Source organism: Phocoena sinus, chromosome 5 (assembly GCF_008692025.1).
Source record: "Phocoena sinus isolate mPhoSin1 chromosome 5, mPhoSin1.pri, whole genome shotgun sequence".
Taxonomy (NCBI): domain Eukaryota; kingdom Metazoa; phylum Chordata; class Mammalia; order Artiodactyla; family Phocoenidae; genus Phocoena; species Phocoena sinus.
Window position 1 is genome coordinate 128,780,083 of NC_045767.1, and position 21,672 is coordinate 128,801,754.

At 37.8% G+C, this 21,672-nt stretch overlaps 1 pseudogene; it reads right to left on the reverse strand.

The window, feature by feature from the left end:
* Nucleotides 1-3,083: 3,083 nt before the first annotated feature.
* Nucleotides 3,084-21,242, reverse strand: LOC116754018 (annotated as a pseudogene).
* Nucleotides 21,243-21,672: the final 430 nt, after the last annotated feature.

Below are 21,672 nucleotides of genomic sequence, written 5' to 3' on the forward strand. Positions count from 1 at the left end.
GTCTTCAGTACAAGTAAAGAGATTCTCCTAGTTATCCACAACACAACCACTGAAATCAGAAAATTAACATGGATCTCCTATTCCCAGCTAATCTTCAGGTCCCATTCAATGAAGTTTTGCAAACTGTCCCAAGAGTGTTTTGTTTTTTTTTTTTTTAAGTAACAAAAGCATCTAATCCAGAATCAGGTATTACATTAAGTTGTTTTGTCTCCTCAAGTCTGGAATTAAATTTAATTTTAATATACCGAAGGACAAAGAAAAATCACGACTTTGGAGGTCACTGGCTCTCCAAGGGTTGGGAGGAGAGGCCAATGGTGAGAGGGCTGCTGCCTTGGACACCCGGCCACAAAAAGCCACAGGGGCTGCCTCTGGAGATTCTTCCCCACGGTCCAGAGCAGACTGGGAACAACTGGTCATGATTTTTTGTTCAGGCCTTTCACTTAGCACTAGATAACCCCAGATGAAGTTATTAAATAATCTAAGTGACCGACCAGTATATACAGGCAGAAATGCTTCTGGGAAATGGATTTCATCCACTGCTTACCAACTTTAGTCTTTTGTTTATTTTTATTATTAAAATGTTTAATAATATTTATTAATATAGCCAATCTTTATCAAGAAGATACTCTAGGCATTTTGCTAAATGCTTTCATTTAATCATCGCATTGAAATCTTCTAACAATATGAGGTATGTATTATTATTAATCCTATCTTATAAGTGAGGACAGTGAGGCATGGAGAAATTAGATGAAGTTGTCTAAGATCACACAGATGGTAAGGCCTCCAGAATTCACACCCCTTGTCACCTCATACATATGCATGGAAACATTTTTAATTCCTAATGAAATAAAATGAACTTCAATTTCCTGAAATCTGATTCTTCCTTCTCTAAAAGAACCATTGAAAAAATGGCTTTTCAATTTAAGAGAGAGACTTTGACCCTAGTCTAACTCAGGAGGGCACTAAGATTTTACCCTTCCTCCCTCAACAAACAGAGATCAGGCCAGGCAAGGTCATTAAGTGTGGGTAAAACATTTATTTTGAAAATTCATTTGGTGCTTAGACGATAAACAGGAATTAACAGCCAGTATCTTTTACTTTATTGTTTTACTTCTTATCATTTTTTAAGCTCTGGTAAACTTTGGTGTATCAGATATAATTTCATACATGTGGACTCCTGAAATATGAAGTAATGTTGTAAAATAACACTAAAAGAAAAGCTGGGCATGTTATTCTTTATTCCAGTAGCATGATTTACCCAGTACTTGCTTAAGTGCTTTAGGTTCGTACTGTTGAGCATCTCCTGTGTGCAAGGCACTTCAGAGCCATGAGACCCAGCTACTAATGTAAGATTTCCAGAAGGCCTCCCCACACAGTTGCTAGTAAGGACTTTGTATGCAGCCTTGCACCAATGGCTTATGCACCTACTGGCTCCTCTCTGGGGCCAGGAGACCTCCTTGCCTGGAGCTTGGCTCTTACCCTCTGAGAAGTCATTTGTCCCGATGCGGAAGCCATGCCAGAGGATCGTAACTCATTCAACACTTACCACTGGGTTGGGAGCATATCAGAGCTGAATCTTTCATAAGGGGGCTTTAGGTTTTGAGAAGAAAGACAACATCCCATTGTCCTTAAGGAATGATAACACCATGAGGGATTTCCTCTAGGAGAAAATAGAATGTTTCTATCGATCATCAACCATCTTTGCAGTCAGTGGGATTTATTGGCTCCTACGGTCCCAGGATTCAGTCAGTGCAGGAAGCCATATCATTAGCCTACTCTAGGTCAGAGAACAAGCCTCTTCTTTACTGAACCCCAAGGTGCCCAGAGAGGGTGAATTCACATGATTTAATCAGTTCTTTTGGTTCATTAGTGAAATAATTTCTTTCTGACTAACAAAGCTAATGCAGAAGTGGAAAACTTATTTATGGTGATTCTCTATTCAGCAATTTAAAGATGCCCTTTCAAAAATTACTTATAGATTGTCAGCAGACAAGAATCATAATGTAGCTAACAATCTGTCTTCACTGCTTATATAGTACTTGGCTCACTGCTGGTTCTCAATGGAATTTGAAGAAAATCACAGAAGGGGCAGTTGCATGTGGGCAGGTACAGGGTTGATTTGGGACAGCCCAGTGCCTCCCCATCCTGGCTCTGGAGAAGAGGAGCCAGCAGGGAGCTCACAACCAGAGCTTGCTGGCTGTCTGTGGAGGAAGGTTTCATTGGGATCCTTCAATAACTCTTATTAGTTGTTAGTTTATCAGAAGAATATCTGACGAAATTTATTCACTGACTACCGCAGGTAGATCAGGAAGTCATACTCCTCAGGGAAGGAAATAAGCAGCGCTTCTCCTGCCATTGGCTCTGTTTGGGTTTGTTTCACTGGCAGCCAGACAGAAGGCTGACTTGGTGGTTTGAGACATGCTGCATGGTGGTGACAGGTAGGATGTGCAGGCTATCCTGGGATCCAGTCTGATTCTGATAATCTCAGCCAAGACCTGTGCAAAGTTAGTCTGGGATGATCTTCAGTTTCTGTCCTTAAGAGAGAGCTGGTCCACTGCCAAGATCCACTGCTCATCACTCCCTGCTCTACTGGAACTTGAGTATATTCTTCTCACGATCTCATACACTTCACATATCCAACTACACACATAACATTCACAGGTCTCTTACATTTTCTAGTAGGTCTTTCATAATTTTCTCTAGGGGAGCCTATTCTACACTGTAACTCAATTAAAATCAACTAAATTTAGATTTCCTTTTGTCTGCAAGGATTCTGCCTACCAAAACTGTATGGTGCCACTGGGCATCTTGTGCAAACATAAGAGGCCTTGTTTAGATCACTGTGTTCCTGGAGTCTTTGGAAATGTGTTGTTAATCCTATGGAATATTGATTGACTGTGTTTATTTCAGCCTATAGCATGGGGAGCTAGGAGATGATGGTTTCTAGGCCAAGAGGGCCTCACTTTTTTTCTCTTCTAATATCAACATTAAAATTTAACATTTACCTACTAAGAATACTACTTACTACTAAGAGTCAGTACACCTACTGCCTCTATGTCAGTGCTTGTTCCTTGTGCCAGTATTTATAGTTTAGACAGATCATCCTTTAGCCAGTCAGCTTCCATGTTTGGCTCCTGGTAAAAAATAGAGGATAAATGCATGAGGTATTTTTTTTCTCACAGAGTCATATGTCTCCTTCTGGAAAATCTTTCTTCATGTCTTCATAGTACGCTTTTGGACACCAACCATCTATAGTATCATAGTAAAATGTGAACTTAGGTACATGTTCCTTATGGTTTCATTGTCTCTCTTCACCACCTCCATCATTTCTTGGCTTCCAAGGGAGGCAGCACTAATGAGGCAGAATGGTTCCAACGCATTCAGAAAGGAACATTCACTCCGTACGTTAATCATTCAAAGGAGCGTTCTGATCATCGAGGACTTGATTTTCTCGGGCCATGATTTAAGTAGTAAGTAGCCAGGAACATAGAGAACATCAAAGCCAGCACAAAGGTGGATTGGCGAGCTTGCCGTTGGGTGACTCAGTCATTCGCTCAGTTGCTGGAGAGAGCAGAAAGCAGCGAGTTATTGGGAGCTCAGGGGCATATGCTTCAGAATCTGAAGGGAAAAAGAGCAGCCTACAGAATGACCAATGACCACAAGTTTCATTTCCTTTGGCACATGAGTTCTCAGGAAAGCTAGTTTGTATTCTACTTGACCACAGAGTCCATAGATGTCCTTAATTTCTCTAGCATTTGGATCGTCCGAAAGTTGTCAGAATCTTCTTGTCCTTGGGGGCCACGGCATGCCCAGCATGACTGATAACCCAAACTGGAAAGCGTCTTTTTGTTGAAGAATACAAAGCCTTTGCAAATGGCACATAAAAGGCAGAAAAACCTGTGTTACCCGTAATAAAGAAAATAAGCAGCCTAGGTCTGTTGGCACTTAGAGTATTAACGCGGTCAGTCCAGGGCCCACATTTTAGAACCTGTGTTTCAACTCCACAGCATGGAATGAATTCCTCAGGCATCGGAGTTCCTTCCTTGATTTCTGCATCCGTGTCTGTCTGCCTAGAAGGCAGCAGCCTGCACCGTGACCATCTTGGTTAGTGAGGGGATTGTTTTTTTTTTTTTTTTAACATCCTTTATTGGGGTATAATTGCTTTACAATAGTGTGTTAGTTTCTGCTTTATAACAAAGTGAATCAGCTATACATATACATATGCTCCCATGTGTCTTCCCTCTTGCGTCTCCCTCCCTCCCACTCTCCCCATCCCACCCCTCCAGGCTGTCCCAAAGCCCCGAGCTAATATCCCTGTGCCTTGCGGCTGCTTCCCCCTAGCTATCTACCTTACTACGTTTGTTACAGGAATAGAGGCGCAGACCTACTGGAGAACGGACTTGAGGATATGGGGAGGGGGAAGGGTGAGTTTTGACAGGGCGAGAGAGAGTCATGGAGGGGATTGTTTTTAATCCATTCTGTTCCCTCCAGTGTCCGCAGGGCTGCTGGTTTTCACAGTTGCTGCTAGCCAGGCTATTGTTTTTCAACACTGCTGCACAGTAGGGAGTAAGGTGTGGGCACAGGGCCTGTTATAACATTTCAAACCTCACTTATCTTACTTTTTTATGGTTAATTTCTAGAGTTCTAAAAAGTTGATTTTGCCAATCATTATCATTGCTTTTATGGAGGAGCAGTTTTTCAGAGGTCTTGCTCTGCCATTCCTGAAATGCTTCTTATCCAAATGTATTTTCAGTCTACACGTCTAATTTTCACCTCAGTATTCTTAGTACTCAGGTTCTGAAGTAAATAAATATCTAAAGTGGAAGAAATCCAAACTGAATATATCCACTATCCTGGCTTACTAAATTCAAGGGTCAATTTACTATGGTTGTCAGTCTAACAGGAGTCCGTACTTGTTTTTTCATTCTGGAAAATATATATCACATAATGTGAAAACAAAGTGCACAGCATGTCCTTTAATTTGAATTTTACTATAAATTGCTTTCTAGATCTGGAACTTGTTCAGAACATTTTTTAACAGATTAAATTTTGCCTTCTTTAATAAAAGAATAATGTGTCATCTATGGTGAACAAGCGTTGTAGCAAAATTCTGTATTTAAACTGATGCTCAGCATTGTGTATTATATATTTTCTTTGTATAACTATCAAGTTTCAGAACTTCCAGATGCTCCTGCTTACAAACAAGCCTGCATCTAAACATTATCTACTTAACTTACATCCAAAAAAAAAAAGAGCCTATATATCCCCCATAAAGAAAATTGTTACAATACCTCGTAACTGAGATGTATGTATGTATATCTGCTTGCCACATTAAAAAACCTTTTGCTTGTGCAAAATTAAGAGAAAAACCCTAACATGGTTCACCATGGAAGATACAAAAATCTACTCTCTGAAGTTATGTGATGCTAATTATAAGGTGGGGAATAATATATTGAAGGTATTATTATCACTATTGTTATTTACAAAGCATTTACTTAGTAACTTACAGGTAATAAATGGCTGTTTTACCCACTTCCTGTGATTTCATTTTCAATGTTTTATTTACTCTTCTATCTGCTCTGTATCAGCCAGTTACATTCTGTATGTATTCATTGATTCATAACTTCATTTATTTACTTTATACCTATTAGGTATCAGCTGTAAGCTCTTTAAGGGAAGGGACTAGGTCTTATTCATTTTTGTCTGCCTAATTTCTATCACATTGGCTATATAGGAAAACAGATATAAAAATATAAAACAGTGCAATATTTTAGTATTACATACTTATTTTTGAGATTACAAATTGGTTGTTCCATATGAAATTGTTAATATTTGATTATTTATTTATTTATGTTTGGCTGTGTTGGGTTCTCGTTGCTGCATGCGGGCTTTCTCTAGCTGCGGTGAGCGGGGGCTACTCCCCGTTTCGGGGCGTAGGCATCCCATTGTGGTGGCTTCTCCTGCTGCGGAGCACAGGCTCCAGGCATGCAGGCCTCAGTAGCTGTGGCACGCAGGCTCGCGGGCTCTAGAGCGCAGGCGCAGTAGTTGTGGTGCATGGGCCTAGTTGCTCCGCGGCATGTGGGATCCTCCTGGACCAGGGATCGAACCCTTGTCCCTGCATTGCGGGCAGATTCTCAACCACTGTGCCACCAGGGAAGTCCCAATATTTGATCATTTTTGACTTTGCAAAATGGAACTTCATGTGATCCACCTTAATATATGCATAGAATAGTTAAAAGATCAGACTCCAATTCATAGAACGGATGAAATTTGTCTTCACTTCAGGATTTAGTTTGGAAGCAGGGAATTTGGTGACTGTCACCTTAAAGTATATGCACCGCCATGTTCATTGCATCATTATTCACAATAGTAAATAATGACATGGAAAAAGCGTATGTGCCCAATAATGGATAAAATGATGAAATGTAATACACACATACACACACATACACACTGGAATATATTTCAGCCACAAGAAGGAAGAAAATCAGCCTTTTGCAACACAGGGATAAAGCTTGAGGGCATTGTTCTAACTGAAAGAAGTCAGACAGACGAAAACAAATACTGTATGATCTCATCCTTATGTGGAATCTGAAAAAGCTGAACTCATAAGAAACTCATAAATAGTGCTTTCCAGGAGTCTGGGATAGGGGAAATGGGGAGATGTTGATCGAAGAGTATAAACTTCCAGTTATAAATTGAATAAGTCCTGGGGATCTAGTTTAAAGCATGGTGAATATAGTTAATGGTACTGTGTTATTTACTTAAAACTTGCTAAGAGAGTAGGTAATTATGTGTGATGATGGAAGCGTTAACTAAGCCTATTGTAGTAATCATTTCACAGTATGTATGTGAATCAAATTGTCATGTTGTACACCTTACACAATATATCGATTATATCTCAATTCACTGAAAATATGTCAAAAATAATAATTACTGTTTAATCTTAAGTGCAATTGTATTCTTTTCCCCTTGAATTTACTTATGATAGATAAAATTTGTTCGGTTTTAGACAGATAATATTGTCATACCACATATATCAATTAAGATGATTTCCACTGGAAGAAATTGGAAACCTGATGAAACTGGCCTAATGAGTGAGGACATTTTAAGCTTGCAACTAGGAACCCAGAGGAGTATGTGTCCCACGGTCAGCTGAGTTAGAAGGTTCCATTTTATTGTGATTCCCTCATTTATATTCTTTAGTTTGTTGGCTTCATGTCTTATACCCTGATGTACAAAAAAAAAAAAAACAGTGGGAGCCATCTTTTATATTTGCTTTCTCTTGAGTGAGATTCCTTCTCAAAAACCCCAGACTCTTTATATATCTATTCCTATGGCTGGGACATCTGCTGGTGGCGCAGTGGTTAAGAACATGCCTGCCTCATTTCTGAACTCAAAGGATATCTCCATACGTCAGACAGTAAGTGGATCTGAATAGTACAAGGGGCGCAAGGTAGCAAATGCTGGTGCCCCATCTACATCCTATCAGTGAGTTCCAGACCATTTCCAACTGACAGCACTTGCGTTTCTTTGCCTGAAGAACCCATCTATGCTAAGGGGTTAAGATTATGCTTAGCCCCTTCAGACTACTCCAGGAAACACTGGTTTATGCCATTGCATGAGAGATATAATGATACTGACTCTTAAAATGATTGTGCATTTGGGTATTTTCTGTTCAGTGCAGTGAAAGAAGAAATGCTATGAAAGAAGAAAATGACAGGCTCATTTCAGCTAACTGCCAACTCATGGTACACAGTGAAATGTAGAAAGATTCTATGGGAGGATTAAAGAGAGTCTCATCTCCTATGGCTGTGGGGAAAATTTTCCTAAAAATCATTCCCCAAACCTCGAATGGGAAAACATTGTAATGATTAGGTAAATGCTTACCTAATGTACAAAGCTGGATACGACATCTGCTGAAGTTGGGCCGCTATATTTTAAGATAAAATATATAATTTGAACCAACGGCCATTTTGTGGCACTATATCCCTGACAGGTAGAATACACTGCTTTGAGAACTACTGCATGGAAATAAGACTTGCTTCTCTCATTGTCTTTTCCGTGACCCGTTTCGGAATTTGTGTTTCTACGTGCACAACTTTAAGCACCATTGGAATAAAGAAGCTAAAGTGTGAGGAGTGGTGGCTTGGGGGAAAAGGGGGAGGGGAAGTATGCTTCTATCAGGGAACACAAGTGAGGGTCCACTAATCCTGACCCTTAGTCAGGATTGTGGCTGCTGCTTTGTCATTTTGGATTCCTCTTGACAGTAGATAAGCAGGCAGGAAAAAGGAGTTTATTAAGTCTTTAGTGTCTACATTCGCTAGTATTGTCTTGAATGCCAGCATGAAAATTCTGGAACAGGGTAGATTATAATTACTTATGTACACTATTAACTGTTTAGGGCTCACTTTGCCCTTATTTTTATCCCTGGGATGATGTGAGGGGAACCAGATACAATCCTGCATGTAACAGGATCTACTGTAGGCAAGTATCACAGAAAATAACTTTGGCATTTGTAGAAAAGAAAGAGCTAGCTGTCCTTCCTCTCCTTCTAAGAGTCTCTTTGGGAATATAATGGGAAGGATCCTGGGTCCTCACACTTTGGAATCTGAATAAATATTTCTTGGGAAGGACAGGACTTGTGTATACAGCTTTACAACTCAAAGGATATCTCCATACGTCAGACAGTAAGTGGATCTGCATAGTACAAGGGGCGCAAGGTAGCAAATGCTGGTGCCCCATCTACATCCTATCAGTGAGTTCCAGACCATTTCCAACTGACAGCACTTGCGTTTCTTTGCCTAAAATTTTGTTTGTTTGTCTTTACTGAAGAATTGGAAGTTACTTTGCAAAGGTAACAGATTTGAATATCAGGATATGCACTCCTTGAGAGCATATCTATGTCATGATTGAAGAAATCCGAATAAAAAACCCGGCTCTCACTCCTGCTGAGGGAGGCGTGTTTTTACAACATTTCTCAAAGGTTTTCTGTGGAATTACATTTTTAAAAAGTGTAGTTAATCTTAACTGATAGCATTACCAGAGTGAACTCTAGGTGCCTTACCCCACAGAGATCTGTGGTGGTGGCTAATAGATCATGTTCTTTTTTGATAATATGGCTGCTGCATAGGATGTGGACATATGTAACTTAAAAAATATATATAGCTGACAAGCAGAAGGCTGATGTTGGATCCCCGAATGGAAATTGTTATAACTCACCTGATTTTCAAACCTAAGTTCAAACCCTGAACATTTGGATTGAAGTGGAGGCTAGATCTCTTTGGCAAAGGACATTGTAATGTCCCTTATTGTAAACTCTTCCCCTGAAGAACTCTGCTGCCATTTAGTAGAGTAACTGTATATTTAGAAAAAGAATATACAGAATTCTTTCGTGTGCTATTAGATATTAACCATTAACTGATTCTGATATCGGAAGAACAGAAATATCATCATTATTTCTTGGTTTCCAAGAGTGCATATTGGGAATGATAAACTAAACAAATGCCAGATTGGCTACTCTGGAGTCTACTGTAGCTACTAAGAGTCTGTGTCAAGAAGGACAAAACAAAATCCCCAGAAACTGCCCCTATTTCAGGCCTAAAATGTAAATCAGAAGGAATACCGGATCCTAGGATAATTTGCAGTGAATAATGTCATCCTCAAAGGATGAAGATGCAGTGATTACCAGCATATCCCAGTTTAATTCACCTGTACATTCCTGAGGGAAAAAGCAAATGAGCTGTGGAAAATGACAGAATAGTAAGTGGAGCCCCAATCTTAGCTGCTGTGCTGGATGTGGTGCTTTTACTGGAACTGATCAACATAGCCTAAAATTCTTGGCTTGTGACTACTGATTTGAGAAATAATTTATTTTAATCAACTTCAGAAATGAGGATCAAAAGTATTCACACTCACCTGGGAAGAAGACTAGTACACATTAACTTCTTGCCCCAAGATCATGTTAATGCTTCTCGGTCTCATTGTAGTCTACAGGGACCTTGCTTTTCTTTCCTAATGCTGGCTTACTGTTTTGGTGAGTCATCCTAACATAATCTTGTTAACAAGGGGAAGGAAGTACTTTGGATTTTGTAGTGTAACACATATGTACAACGAATGGGAGATAAATAATCTAAAGATTCAGAGTCCTGTCTCAAAAGTGAATCAATAGTCTGGGGCATTTGGGGACAGCTCTCTAAAGTATAAGAAAATGTATTGCACTTTTTATTCTTACCACTTATAAAGATGACTCAACTATGAGGTTTTCTCTCGGTTTCCGAGGCAGCATATCAATGTACTTGAAAATACTGCTACTGCTGATGTATATGGTGTGATTCAGAATACTGTTCGTTTTTAAGATGGGCCCAGGGCAAGAGAGTACCTTCAGTCAGTTGCAGTCCATGTTGTACTGCTACTGGGCCACATGTGCTGCTAGTACCTCATCTTGAGCACACATTGTATTTTACTACATTTTGCCCCAGAGCCTAAGCTAATGCTGTGGGAACTCCACCTCCATGTAAGCAGAGTCCAAACGTAGAGAGTGGTTAAGGTGCCAGGAGCATTCCTTACCAAGGGGGTGTTAAGTGCTGTTTTATAAATGCTCTGGACTTCCGTCATTAAGACACAAAATTTTTACGTATAGTTTGTAAAATATTGGTAAGCTTCACGGGAGTTTGCAGCAAAATACAACATCTATTGTTATAAAACAATCTCAGCCTCAGTTATACATCCTTATCTTTGGCTTTGCCCCTTCCTGTCTCACTCTCTCAGTTCCCTCACTTGCATGTCTTGAGATAACCAACCAAATAAACCACAAGAGAACCAAGAAGAATTGTCTCCAAATATGGACTTACTGATTTTTAAAAATTGTTTATTTTCTATTTTATTAACTTATACATTTCATCTTTCTACTTTCTTTAGGTATAATTGCTTTTATTTTTCTAACTTATAAGCTGGTTAGTGAGCTCATTAAATTCTAGGCTTCCTTCTTCCTAATATATGCACTAAAGGCTATTGATTTCCCTCTAATCACAAATACACAACATATTGATAATTGAATTTCCATTATTACAGGGCTAAAATATGTTCTAATCTAATTTCCATTATGATTTAAAAAAGAAAACTTAATTACCAAGCACTTAGGTATTTCCTAATTATTTTTTGTTGTTGTTTCTAGCTTAATTTCACCATGGTCGTGTTACACATTTCATATAATTTCATTCCTTGAAAACTTTTTGAGATATGATTTAGAGGCTAATTTGAGATCTATTTGGGTAAGTTCTTCATAGGCATGTGAAAATAATATCTATCTGTTACTATTAATTACAGTGTTCTTTATATGTCAGTTAGATCAGGATTATTCACCTTGAGCAAACTTCTATAGATTTTTTGGTCTGCTTATGCTTATTTTGGCAGTCACTGAAAGAAATTTGCTAAATCTTCCACTCTGATTATAAATCTGTTAATTTCTCCTTTTAGTTATGTCAACATTTGTTTTATATATTTTGAAGCCATTTAATTTGGGTGCATACTAACCAGAATTGTTATCATTTCCTGGTGTATTAGTTTATTATACTGAAATGTCCCTCTTCTTTTCTAGCAATGTTTTTTGCCTTAATACCTATTTTTCCAAAGATTAATGTAGAAAAGCCAGATTTTTTAATTGAAGTATAGTTAATATGCAATGTTATGTTAATTTCATGTATTTTACATAGTGATTTGAAATTTGCATACATTATGAAATGATCACCACAATAAGTCTAGTAACCATGTGTCCCTATACAAAGTTATTACAATATTATTGATGATAATCTTTATGGTGTGTATTATATCTCTGTGACTTATTTATTTTATAACTGGAGGCTTGTAACTCTTAATTCCCTTTACCTATTTCACTCTGACCTACCCCACTTTGCTCTGTCAACCCCATTTGTTCTCTGTATCTGTGAGTCCATTTTTGTTATTTTGATCATTTGTTTTTGTTTTTTTTATATATAAGTGAGACCATATGGTATTTGTATTTCTTTGTTTGACTTATTTCACTTAGCATAACACCCTCTAGATTCATCCATGTTATCACAAATGGCAAGATTTCATTCTATGTTATGGCTGAGTAATATTCTATTGTGTATATACCACATCTTCTTTATCTGTCCATCTATTGATGGACACTTTGGTTGCTTCCATATCTTGGCTGTTGTAAATAATGATGCAGTGAATATTGGTGTGCATGTATCTTTTCAAATTAGTATTTTCATTTCTTTGGATATATATCCAGGAGTGGAATTGCTGGATCATATGGTAGTTCTAAGTATTTTGAGGAATCTCCATATTGTTCTCCACAGTGGCTGCACCAATTAACATTCTCACCAATGGTGTTTGAGGATTACATTGTCAATATTTTTTACTTGTGTTCTTTTTGATGATAGCCATCTGACAGGCGTAAGGTGATATCTCATTGTGGTTTTGATTTGCATTTACCTGATGATTAGTGATGATGAACATCTTTTCATGTGTCTGTTGGCTGTATGAATGTCTTCTTTGGAAAAATGTCTATTCAGGTTCTCTGCCCATTTCCTAATTGAGTTGTTTGTTTTTTGATGTTGAGTTCAATGAGTTCTTTGTGTATTTTGGGTATTGACCAGTTATCTGGTATATTTTTTGCAAACATCTTCTCCCATTCAGTAGGCTGCTTTTTTGTTTTAGTGATAGTTTCTATTGCTGTAAAGAAGCTTTTTAGTTTGATGGAGCCTCATTTGTTTATTTTTGCTTCAGTTTCCCTTGCCTGTGAAGACAGATCCAAAAAAATATTGCTAAGACTGATGTCAAAGAGAATACTGCCTATGCTTTCTTCTAGGAGTTTTATGGTTTCAGTTTTTACATATAAACCTTTAATTCATTTTGCATTTATTTTTATATATTTTGTGAGAAAGTAGTCCAGTTTGATTCAATGCATGTAGCTGTCCAGTTTTCCCAACACCATTTATTGAAGAGGCTGTCTTTTCCCTACTGTATATTTTTGTCTCCTTTGTCATAGATTAATTAACCATATTAATGTGGGATTCTTTCTGGGCTCTCTATTCTTTTCCATTGATCCATGCATCTGTTTTTTGTGCCAGTCTGTTTTTGATTATTGTATCTTTGTAGTATAGTTTGAAATCACAGAGCATGATACCTCCAGCTTTGCTCTTCTGTCTCAATATTGCTTTGGTTATTGGGGCCTTCTGTGTTTCCATACAAATTTTAAAATTGTTTGTTCTAGAATGCCATTGGTATTTTGATAGAGATTGCACTGAATCTGTAGATTACCTTGGGTAGTACGGTTATTTTAACAATATTAACTCTTCCAATCCATGAGAACAGTGTATCTTTCCATTTGTGTTATCTTCAATTTCTTTCATCAATGTCTTAAAGTTTTCAGAATACAAGTCTTTTACTTCTTTGTTTAGATTTATTACTAGATATTTTATTGTATCTGATGCAACCATAAATGGGATTGCTATCTCAATTTTTCATTCTGATAGTTTGTTATTAGTGTATACAAATGCAACAGATTTCTGTATCTGATTTTGTATCTTGTGACTTTACTGAATGAATTTATTAGTTTTAACACTTGTTTATTGGAATCGTTAGGGCTTCTCTTTATACTGTTGTGTCATCTGCATATAATGACAGTTTTAATACTTGCTTTTTTATCTGGCTGCATTTTATTACTTCTTCTTGCCTAATGACTGTGAATTGGACTTCCAATATTAGGTTGAATAAAAGTGGCTAGAGTGGACATCCATGTCTTCTTCAGGACTGTAGAGGAAAAGTTTTCAAATTTTTGCTGTTAAGTATGGTGTTAGGTGTGGGTGTGCATGTTTGACCTTTAAGACACTGAGGTACATTTCCTCTATACCCACTTTCTTGAGAAATTTTTTATCATAAATGGATGTTGAATTTTGTGAAATGCTTTTCTCCTCATCCATTGAGATGATCATATAATTTTTATCCTTCATTTTGTTAATATGGCGTATCATGTTGATTGATATATGGATATTAAACCATCCTTACATCCCTAGGGTAAACCCCACTTGATCATGGTGTGTGATCCTTTTAATGTATTGTTGAATTTGGTTTGCTAGGATTTTGTTGAGAGTTTTTGCATCTATGTTCGTCAGTGATTTGGCCTGTAATTTTCTTATCTTTTTCTTTTCTTTCTTGTTTTTTTTTTCTTTTTTTCTGTGTGTATGTCTTTGTTTGGTTTTGATATCAGGGTAGTGCTAGCCTCAGAGAATGAGTTTGAAAGTGTTCCTTCCTCTGCAGTTTTTTGGAATACTTTGAGAAGAATAAGTGTTAACTGTTTTTAAAATGTTTTGTAGAAACATTACCTGTGAAGCTGACTGGCCTCGGACATTTTTCTGTTGGGAGCTTTTTGATTACTGATTTAATTTCATTACTGGTAATTGGTCTGTTCATACTGTGTATTTCTTCCTGATTCAGTCTTAGGAAATGTACGTTTCTAGGAATTTATCCATTTCTTCTAGGTTGTCCATTTTATGGTAGTATAATTGTTCTTAGTCATCTCTTAAGGTCATTTCTATTTCTGTGGTCCTGCTTGTAACTTCCCTTTCTTTTCTGGTTTTATTTATTTGGGCTGTCTCTCTTTTTTTCTTGATGAGTCTGGATAAAGGTTTATCAATTTTATCTTTTCAAAATACCAGGTCTTAGTTTCATTGATTTTTTTTTTTTTTAGTCTCTATTTTATTTATTTCTGCTCTGATTTTTCTTATTTCTTTCCTTCTACTAGATTTGGTTTTGTTTGTTTTCTCTTTTTTAGTTCCTTTAGGTGTAAAATTAACCTGTTTATTTGAGATTTTTCTTGTCTCTTGAGGTAGGCTTGGATTGCTGTATTTCTCTCTTAGAATTATTTTTGCTGCATGCTGTAGATTTCGATCATCGTGTTTCCATTTACATTGTCTTAAGGCATTTTTGGATTTTCTCTTTAATTTCTCCAGTGACCCACTGTTTGGTTAGTAGCATGTTGTTTAGACTTCAGTTGTTTGTAGTTTTTGCTTTTTTTTTCCTGTAGTTTATTTCTAGTCTCATATCACTGTGATCAGAAAAGATTCTTGTTATGATTTCAGCCTTATATTTATTGGGATTTGTTTTGTGGCCAAACATGGGATCAGTCTATCTTAGAGAATATTCCATATGTACTTGAAAAGAATGTGTATTCTTCTTTTGGATGAAATGTTCTGTATATACTTATCAAATACATCTCATCTAACATGTCATTTAAGGCTAGTGTTTCCTTATTTATTTTCTGTCTGAATGATGTCCATTGATACAAATGGGGTTTTAAAGTCCCCTACTATTATTGTATTACTGTCAATTTCTCCCTTTATGTTTAATAACATTTGCTTTATGTAATTATATGCTCCTGTGTTGGGTTTTCATATATTTATAATTGTTATATTTTATTGGATTGATCTCTTTATCATTATGTAATGTCCTTTGTCTCTTGTTAACAGTCTTTGTTTTAAAGACTGTTGTGTCTTATCTACCTGTGTGGCTCTTCGTGGCCCAGGGCAGCTTGGAGTGGAATGATTTATTTTGGATAAATGAAATGATTAAGCATTTGTTTTCTTTTTCCACTAGTTTGTTTTATAAATCATTTTAATATCATTTTATTAGCTGCATTAAATATTACTACATGCATTCTTGATTTATTAGTACTTCCAAATATACTTAGCATTTAGATTTTTCAAGACTCTCTATAAATTATAGGACCATGAAACACTAACCCCATTTAAATCTCTCCCATCTGTTGTATGATTATCATACTTTTTAATTTTGCACATATTTTATGATCCCTAGACTTTAATAATTGTTTTACACAGTTGTTTTATTTTCATATTTCTCCATTTCATTGTTCTTCATTGCTTCCCACATTTCTGTGTTTTCTGTATGTGGCAATTTTCTTTCTCTCTGGGGAATATCCTTTAGTATTACTTTTAGTCCAGATCTGCAGGTGTCATATCATCTCATCATTAAAAAAAAAAATCTAGTAATGTCTTTATTTCACATTACTTTTGAAGTTAACTAGTATATATTTTTAGGCTATATTGGAGTAATACAGAGATGTTAACTATAAACTCTGGAAAGAATTTTTTTCTTTAAGTATTTGAAAGTGGTACTAGAAAGTTGCAAAAATTTTGAAAGAACACTGAAGAGCCAGTCATTAAAAGGCAAAAGCTGAATGAGATTTATGTTTATATACTAATTTTATATTTATATTTCATTCATATAGCTTGAGACAAACACTACTTCTTGGGGAGCAAAACAGCTGAATCTGAACTATAAAATTTTTGCCTTTTTGGCTTGAGAAATTAGAAGATAGAATTTGGGCCATCCAGAACAGTAGCAATGTTAGGGAACATACCCCTTAAATAGAGAAGCCCCCCAGAATGTGTGTGAATTGCAGGCAGGTTTTTGGATGGCCCCAGAATTCCAAGATTCTAAGGAGCTCAAAGTAAGGGACAGATAGAAGGTTAAGAGAACTGAGCAGAGATGTCAATCTGCCCATATAGGGGAGATAGGGTTTGGATATTGTTCCAGCCAAGTCAACTCTTTGCTACAGCTCTTAAATTTTTGCTCTTAAAAAGAAGATAAATGAACAACAGTCTGTATGATATGTCATCCGTAATGTCCATTAAAATTAAATTACTTGAGATGAGTAGAAACAGGAAAATATGACCCAAAGTTGAAAGAAAAAGTAATCAATACAAACCAACCCTGAGATAATCTAGATTTTAGAATCAGTAGGCAAGGATTTTAAAGCACTTATTATAAATATGTTCTTGGACTTAACAGAAAATATTGTTGTAATTATTATATATATGTGCAGTTTAGGCAGAGACATGAAAACTAAGGAAATAAAGCAAAATGTAGAGTTCAAAAGTACAAAACTTGAAAAAATTTCAATTGATGGAATTAAAATTGCATTGTACACTGTGTAGGAAATAGTGAAGTTGATAATATATCAATAGAAATTGTTCAACCTGAATATTACAGAGAAGAAAGAATTTTAAAAAAGAAAGAAAACATAATATCAGTGACAACTGGGACAATATCAAGGGATAATTGAAATTTCAGAAGTTGAGAAAAGAAAATAAATTTTTAGAAAATGGAGTAAATAATGACAAAATTTTCCTAAATACAGTAACAAATGTGAACTCACAGATTCAGGAAGCTTGAAAATTCTGAAGTAGGGTGAATAAAAAGAAAATGGTATCTAGGCACATCATAGTCAAACTATTGAAAACCAAAGATAAGAAGAAAATTTTGAAAACAGCATAGAAAAGTGATACGTTGTATATAAGGTGAAAATTACAGCTAACTTCCCATCATAAAAAATGGGGTCCAGGTGACAGTGGTAAAGCATTGCTAGAGACCTGAAAGAAGAAAATTGCCAATGCAGAAATCAATATACAGTAAAAATATTTTTCAAAAGTTAAGGTAAAATAAAAGCATCCTTCGCCGAATCAAAAGCTAAGAAAAATTTTTGAGTAGAACTGTGCTTCCAAACATGCTAAAGGGAAAATCATCAGACTGGAATGAATAGTAACATAGTGGGGTTGGTAAATGAAGTTATACTCTTGCAAGTTTCTATATTTTATTTGATAGAGTATAATGCTAATCTTAAATCAACTGTGATCTATTAAAATATAAATGGTAATCACCAGAGCAAACATTTAAAATAACACAAAAAGATATAACTGAAGAGACAATAATACAGAAAATAAAATATATTACCTAACTAATTTTATTAACACAAAAGTGGGTAGGACAGAAGTACTAGAGGAAAAAGTAAATGGAAGTTATAGGAAAAAAAGCAAAATGATAGCATTAAACACAATTATTTAAATAATTATATTGAAAAATAAATGAACTGCTGACACTCTAATAGAATGCATATTTGTCAGACTGGTCAAAATGCAAGATCAAAATATATTCTGTTTACAAGAGGTGAGCCTTAAATAAAAAGGTATAAATAGGTTTAAAATAATTATATGGAAATAAAATTTTAGGTAAACACTAATCATAAAAAAGAGAATGTCCAAAAAGAACAGAAACAGGAGAATGAACACAGTCCTAGCCCATGGCAGTAAATGCATAGCCATGTGCACCCTTTGTGAATATGACCTGCTTCTGTTCCTCCTTTTTTTTTTTTTTTTCTCCTCCTTTTTTTTAAAATAAATTTATTTTTGGCTGCGCTGGGTCTTTGTTGCTGTGTGTGGCTTTTCTCTAGTTGCGGCTAGTGGGGGCTACCCTTCGTTGCAGTGCATGGGCTTCTCACCGCAGTGGCTTCTCTCGTTGCAGAGCACGGGCTCTAGGCACACCGGCTTCAGTGGTTGCAGCACGTGGGCTCAGTATTTGTGGCTCGCCGGCTCTAGAGCACAGGCTCAGTAGTTGTGGTGCACGGGCTTAGTTGCTCCACGGCATGTGGGATATTCCCGGACCAGGGCTCGAACCCGTGTCCCCTACATTGGCAGGCAGATTCTTAACCAACACGCCACCAGGGAAGCCCTGTTCCTCCTTTCTTAAGTCAATTTGGGTGGGGGTGGGCGGTGGCATTTGCCAGATCAATTGCTGCCTGTGTTCTGAGGTCAGGGGTTTACCGCTGGCTGGGTTCCATGTTTGGGTGGGCCTGCTGGCTGGGCTCTGCAGTCAGGAGGGGTGGTTGGGTGGCATCCCTGATCAGGCTGGGCCACTGGCTGCACTCCTTGATCAGGTGGAAGCACTAGCTGGGCTGTGCAGTCACCTATGGTGAGGCAAGGTCGCAGGCTATGTTCCCTTACAGGGTGGTGACACTTGAACTCCGCTTTTGGTCAGGGCCGTGAGCTGGGCTTTGCAGTTGCTGGTGAGGTGGGGGTCTCAGGTTGCGCTCCCCGGCCAGATGGTGCCACTGGCTGAACTCTGTGTCCAGGCAGGGCCACAGGCAGAGCTTTATGGTAAAATAAGTCCTCAGGCAGTGCTCTGTGATCAGACAGGGATGCAGACTGTGCCCCAGAGTTAAATGGGGCTTCAGGATGGGCTTCGTGGCCAGATAGACGTCTGGCTGTGCTCTGCTGTTTGGCAAGATCACTGGCTAGGCTCTTTGGCTGGGAGGTGCCTCCAAGGGTATCCTGCAGTTGGATGTGCTAGAGACTGGGCTCTGAGGTCAGGAGGGATCATTGTCTACACTTCCTAGTCAAGTGGGGCTGTGGGTTATTATGCTCCATGATTGAGCGGGTCACTGGCTGGGCCCCCTCTCTTGGCCAGGCCGTGGGTTGTATTCAGCAGTCTAGCAAAGCTGTAGGCTGGACTCTGCCATAAGCTGGGAGAGTTTGGGTTATTTGGTTTTGCAGGGTCACTGTTTAGACTGGTTATCTGGGGTTGTCTAGCAGACTGTCTGGTTATCTAGCAGTTGTGTAGTACTGCTGACCTGGCTCCCTGCCCGAGGGCGGCTGTAGAATAGACTGCATGGCTGCCTGGATTCTCAGGTCAGGTTTCCTTGTTGGGTGGGACTGGAGGCTATACTCAGCAGTTGGGCAGTGCTTCAGATTTGCTTTCCTGCCTAGGTGGGAAGTAAAATGGGCTCCAGATCCAGTGAGGCTTGTGCTGGGCTCCTGAATCAGGCAGAACTGTCAACTGAGGGCAGGCACTGGCTCTGCTCTGCAGATGGGCAGAGCCACTTGCTGGGATCTCTGCTAAAGCACCACTGCGGGGAGGAATGCAGTGTGAGATCTGAGCACTGTTTGCTGTAAACCCCACTCCCTTCTCCATCTCTTTCTGTTCTCCAGAGGTCAAGCCCTGCGGGGTCCCCTAGTGATCCCTGGGAGAGAAGATCTGAGTGGGCCTCTAGGGAAGCATACTGCAATGCTGGGGGAGAAGAAACTCAACCTTGGGCTTACTTTTTCCCACTTTAGAAACTGTAGGCCCAGAGGGGCTGTCTTAGTGTGGTGCTATGGATAGGAAAATGCAGAGCATAGCCACTTCTCTTACCCTTCTAATGTTGTCCTTCTCCACCTCTGTGGTCCAGGTGAGTGCTTCAGCCTCATCCCTGGGTACTGGGATGTTCTCAACAGTGTCTTGTCTATAGATAGTTGCTAGTTGGTCTTCTTATGAGGGGAATTGAAGTCAGGAACAATCTATGTCGCATCCTGATAATGTTACCCAGAAACATTCTTTTCAGAAAATAATGTTTCAAAAAGCTGTATTTTCAAATATAGTTTGAAATTTATAGTTTTCAAACTATAGTTTCAAAAAACTATATTGCCATGAAATAGCCTTTGCATGTGGAAATGGAAATTGTAGTCACTATCCATTAGAGGCGAAGAGCTTAGTTTGTTATAGCGTCCTGAGCAGCAAGTTTAGATCATTATCCTATATTGAACATTAGATAACTCTGTGTCAGGTAATGTGTTGGGTAGTTAGTTAGAATATTCATTCTGACCCCTCTACTGTTTCTTCTCAGAGAGAGATCTTCATTTTTTAATTTAATATATAAAACTGTACTGACTATGATTGAAATTTGGGAATTTACGAATGTGACCGACCCCATTCAGTCTGTCATATAAGGTCATTGAGATATAATCATGCAAAATTAAGTTAGTATGTATGTCTTTGAAACTTGTTTCTATTTATTCTTTATGTAGTTTAAGTTAGTCATGAGATTAGCTACCTCTCTGAATTGGCTTTCTTTTTAAGCTGCATGCCACACATGTCAATATGTCTAAATGGTCCTTTTTCCAATTTTCCTGATTTTTGATTCATGTGTAAAATTGTGAATCAGATTAAATCGCCGAGATGAATCCTCACACCCCCCCCCAAACTTCCTGTGTGTTTGCACCCTGTCTGTTTGAACATTTATATTTAGAATTCTCAAGCATGCCCAGGGAGTAAGAAATATACAACAGAAACATCTGTTCCTCTTGGCAAAACTATTTCGTGCTTTTTTACTTTTGGAGGGTCAAGAAAAATACCTAGGGATTGTTTTCATATCTTTGTAATCTTAGCCTTATTGCAATGATTTAAACACACACACCCACACACACGAGACGGAAAAGTGTACACAATGGTGAGATCAATAGAAACAATTGTTTTCCTTTTTTCGGATATGTGATTTTTTTTCCTTAGCAGTTTTACCAGCTTATTAAGAGAAAAGAAACCACCCTTTACCTACCCAGTTCACGTTTCTGCTGTCTCATCCCCATTCACACTCAGGCCACCTTTAGATTTTACAAGCATGAAATAAATATTTTAAAAATAAAAGCAAATATTCTTTGATGTCAGCTTATGTGGTTGCTCCCCAGTTACCTAAGGTCAAAACTGTAAAACTTAGTTGTATATTTTGGCAGGGCTGGAAACTGAATTCACTTTTTAGAAATATAATAAAGGTTGCAGCTGAACGTGGTATGGATTCTGTTAGTTCTTGCTGGGCAAGGCCTCAAGCGGACATTTCCCATTCTGAGTGGCCTTTGACCAGGTGCCTTAGGGAAAGCAAAAATGATAATTTTAACGTTCCTCCTCCCTAATTCCCTCTTCAAAATTTAAAATCCATCTAAGCCTGTGGGACCAATTAATTTTTTTGAAGGCTAAGGATAGCCCCAAGACAGGATAAAGCCTTTGACAGTATTATTTATT